Source organism: Cebus imitator, unplaced genomic scaffold (assembly GCF_001604975.1).
Source record: "Cebus imitator isolate Cc_AM_T3 unplaced genomic scaffold, Cebus_imitator-1.0 Scaffold101, whole genome shotgun sequence".
NCBI classification, from domain to species: Eukaryota; Metazoa; Chordata; class Mammalia; order Primates; family Cebidae; genus Cebus; species Cebus imitator.
The window spans coordinates 1,789,234-1,793,845 of NW_016107416.1; positions in this window are offsets into that span (position 1 = coordinate 1,789,234).

Here is a 4,612-nt window from a genome sequence, read left to right on the forward strand (position 1 = left end):
GATGGGGTTTTGCCATGTTGCCCAGGCTGGTCTCAAACTCCTGGGTTCAAGCAATTCACCCACCTTGGCCTTCCAAAGTTCTGGGATTACAGGTGTGTGTGAGCCACTGCCCCTGGCATTTTTTTGTTTGTTTTTGTTTTTAAGACAGGGTCTCCTGTTCCTGAGGCTGAAGTGCAGTGATGCGATGTCAGCTCACTTTAGTCTCAACCCCCTAGGCTCAAGTGATCCTCCCACCTCAGCCTCCCAAGTAGCTGGGACCACAAGTGTGTAGCACCATGCCCAGCTAATTTTTATATATTTTTTTGTAGAGATGGGGTCTCCCTATGTTGCCCAAGCTAGTCTCAAACTCCTGGGTTCAAGTGATCCTCCCAAAGGGTGGGATTACAGGCGTGGACCACCACACCCAGACTGAGGAAATCTTTTTAACAGCTACATTTTCAAAAGTGAGAAGGGAAATTAGTATTCTTGAGCTCATAGATGAGAGATTGTAAACTGTCTTTGGTCCACATTTGGGTGTAAAAATATTTTATTTGCTCCATACAATGTTGGCCCACGTAGTTTTAAACAATTGAATTCATTGCTGAATCAAATATATCTTCCTGTGATACAGTCAAAAATATTTTTCTTTTTCATTGTTTTTTTGACCTTTGGAATTAACATAGCAAAGCAAAAACCTAAAACCAAACTAAACAAAGCAAAAAGAGCAAAGCTCCTTTAATAAACAAAGAATTAAACTGTTTAGGCCTTGAGAGAGAGATCAATTTATAATTATGAGATGAGTAAGTTATTCTAAAACGTAACATTAAATTCAGAAAACAAAAATGAAGAAATTGATAAAACTGACCACATTACTCTTGAATGGCAAAAATCCTGTAAAATAGTCAAAATATAACAGATTTTTTTTGTTTTTTTCGAGAAGGAGTCTCGCTTTGATGCCCAGGCTGGAGTGCAGTGGCATGATCTCAGCTCCCTGCAGCCTCCGCCTCCCGGGTTCAAGTGATTCTCCTGCCTCAGCCTCCCGAGTAGCTGGAACTACAGGCGTGCACCACCATGCCCAGGTAATTTTTGTATTTTTAGTAGAGACAGAGTTTCACCAGTTTTGGTTGGCCAGGATGGTCTCAACCTCTTGACCTCCTGATCTGCCCGCCGTGGCCTCCTCCCAAAGTGCTGGGATTATGTATGAGCCACCAAACCCAGGCCGATACTTTCTTTAATATGTAAAGAGATTAAACAAGGTAGTAAGAAAAAATGGGCTGGGTGAGGTGGCTAATGCCTGTAATCCCAGCATTTTGGAGGGTGAAGCGGGCAGATCATGAGATCAGGAGTTCAAGATCAGCCTGGCCAACATGGTGAAACCCCGTCTCTACTAAAAATACAAAAAGTAGGCTTGGTGGTACACGCCTGCTTGAACCCAGGAGGTGAAGGTTGCAATGAGCCAAGATTGTGCTACTGCAGTCCAGCCTGGGTGAGTCTGTCTCCAAAAAAAAAATAGCTGGGTGTGGTGGCAGGCACCTGTAATCCCAGCTACTCAGGAGGCTCAGGCAGGAGATTCGCTTGAACCCAGTAGGCGGAGGTTGCAGTGCGCCAAAACCACACCATTGCACTCCAGCCTGTGATGACGCTACAAATGCCTATATTTGTCAAAACTCATCAAATGATATATTTTAAATTAGACAGTTTGAGCCTTTCAATTTATAAAAAAAAAAAGAAAGAAAAAGAATGAAAAATACTAATAGCAGGCAGTTCGAGAAGAAAAGTTAGGGCTGGGTGCAGTGGCTCACGCCAGTAATCCCAGCATTTTGGGAGGCTGAGGTGGGTGGATCACCTGAGGTCAGGAGTTCGAGACCAGCCTGGCCAACATGTTGAAACCCCGTCTCTACTAAATATACAAAAAATTAGTTGGATGTGTTGATGGATGCCTGTAATCCCAGCTACTTGGGAGGCTGAGGCAGGAGAATTACTTGAACCCAGGAGGTGGAGGTTGCAATAAGCCAAGATCAAGCCAGTGCACTCCAGCCTGGACGACAAGAGCAAAATTCCATCTCAATAAATAAATAAAGAAGAAAACATATACAGGCCAGATGTGGTGGCACACACCTGTTGTCCCAGCTACTCAGGAGGCTAAAGCAGGAGGAGCCTTTGAGCCCACGAGATCGAGGCTACACTGAGCTATGATAGTGCCACTGTACTTCAGTTTGGATGACAGAGCAATTCTGTCTCTGAAAAAGAAAGGAAAAAAGGGCTGGGCGCAGTGGCTCACACCTGTAATTCCAGCACTTTGGGAGGTCGAGGCAGGTGGATCATGACGTCAGGAGATCGAGACCATGCTGGCCAACTTGATGAAACCCCACCTCTACTAAAAATACAAAAATTAGCTGGGTGTGGTGGCACATGCCTATAATCCCAGCTACTCGGGAGGCTAAGACAGGAGAACTGCTTGAACCAGGTAGCTGGAGGTTGCAGTGAGCCCAGATCACACCACTGCACAACAGAGGGAGACTCTGTCTCAAAAAAAAAAAAAAAAAAAAAAAAAAGGAAAGAAGGTATACAGATCATCAATAAACAGAAGAACAACTTTATCAAATTACCAAATCTAAGTAATAATAATACCCAATGTTGGCCAGAGTGAAGGGAAACAGACATATATCGTAGGTGAAAGTATAAATTTGTGGAAACTTTTGGGAGGATATTTTGCTAATAGCTAGAGTAAAAATGCAAACCAGGCAATGATAATGTTAGTTTAATATATGAATCTAGTCACAAAAGTCATTAAGATATAGGTACGGCCGGGCGCGGTGGCTCAAGCCTGTAATCCCAGCACTTTGGGAGGCCGAGGCGGGTGGATCACAAGGTCAAGAGATCGAGACCATCCTGGTCAACATGGTGAAACCCCGTCTCTACTAAAAATACAAAACATTAGCTGGGCACGGTGGCGCGTGCCTGTAATCCCAGCTACTCAGGAGGCTGAGGCAGGAGAATTGCCTGAACCCAGGAGGCAGAGGTTGCGGTGAGCCGAGATCACGCCATTGCACTCCAGCCTGGGTAACAAGAGTGAAACTCCGTCTCAAAAAAAAGATATAGGTACAAGGATGTTCTCTATAGCATTGTATATATATTTATTTTTATATATGTACAGTGCTATAAAGATGTATATATATAAATATATATACATATATACATACAATGCTACAGAGAACATCCTTGTACCTATATCTTTATATTTATATATGTATATATAAAGCTCATAAATGGAGCTAGTAAATAATCACATGTCCAAAAATTCAGCAATTAAAATATGAAAATATTTCCTAGATAGACTATTTAGTGGGAAAAGCAAAGTGCAGAACAGTGTGAAACCATCTGTGTAAATTTTTTGAAAGGATATGTATGTTTTTCTTTTCTTCCCCTTCTTGTTCCATATACAAGAAACTATCAGGCCAGCCACACTGGCCCACATCTGTAATCTCAGGACTTTGGGAGGCCAGTGCAGGCAGAGCACTTGAGCCCAGGACTTCAAGACCAGCCTAGACAAAATGGTGAAACAGTGCCTCTACTAAAAATACAAAAAATTAGCTGGGCATGGTGGCTCTCTCCTGTTGTCCCAGCTACTCAGGAGGTTGAGGTGGGAGGATCACTGGAGCTTCAGAAGTCGAGGCTGCAGTGAGCTGTGATTGCACCACTACACTCCAGCCTGGGCAAAAGGAGTGGGATCCTGTCTCAAAAAAACAAAAAAGAAACTATTAACAATTCCCACCTTTGGAGAAAAGGATTCGAGATTTGAAGATCAGAGAGTAAGGAGGAAGATGTTTGCTTTTCATTTCTTTTTGTATTGTTTCATTTTCATTTATTTATTTATTTTTGAGACAGGGTCTGGCCCTGTCACCCAGGCTGGACAGTGGCATGAGCTTACCTCTGCTTCCCAGTGTTGGAAATAGATGCTCGATGCCACAAAGAAAAATTAACACTGATTGCTTCCTTGAGCAGTGGAAAGAAAAAGAAAAAAGAAAAATTAACACTGAGACAAAGGATTTTTCAGCAACGCAATTTTTACTTCCTGGACTGAAGGAAGGGTACTCTGCTAGCCATTGTGCCACAAGAGTACAACAAACAAAGAAAAACAAATTTATCCCTTACTCATTTGGGGTCATCCTTACTGCTGTGTCTGATCTCCGTTGGCTGGAGCCAGACCTCACAACTTAAACTAAAACCCGATTGGCTAATAACTTAAAACTTTTCTAAACAGGTAAAAGTAATGGAGAGCTGGGACATGCCTGTGAGCATGTCCAGCACTGTTATCTTGGTTAAAGTACAAGGACATAGAGTGTACTGCGTGCTTGTAAGCATGGCATGTCTAACAGCTACAGAGGATAGAGCTTAACGAAGTTATTAGCACACTTATTTTTTAACAAGAAAGGAAATTTTAAAAAGGAACTTTGCTACTTCCCACACCGGGCTCAAGTGAGCCTCCTACCTCAGCCTCTCTGGTAGTTGAGACTGCAGGCAGGCTTCACCACGCCTGGCTAATTTTTCTATTTTTGGCGGAGACAGGGTTTCACCATGTTGCCCAGGCTGTCTCAAACTCCTGAGCTCAAGCAATATGCCTGCCTTGGCC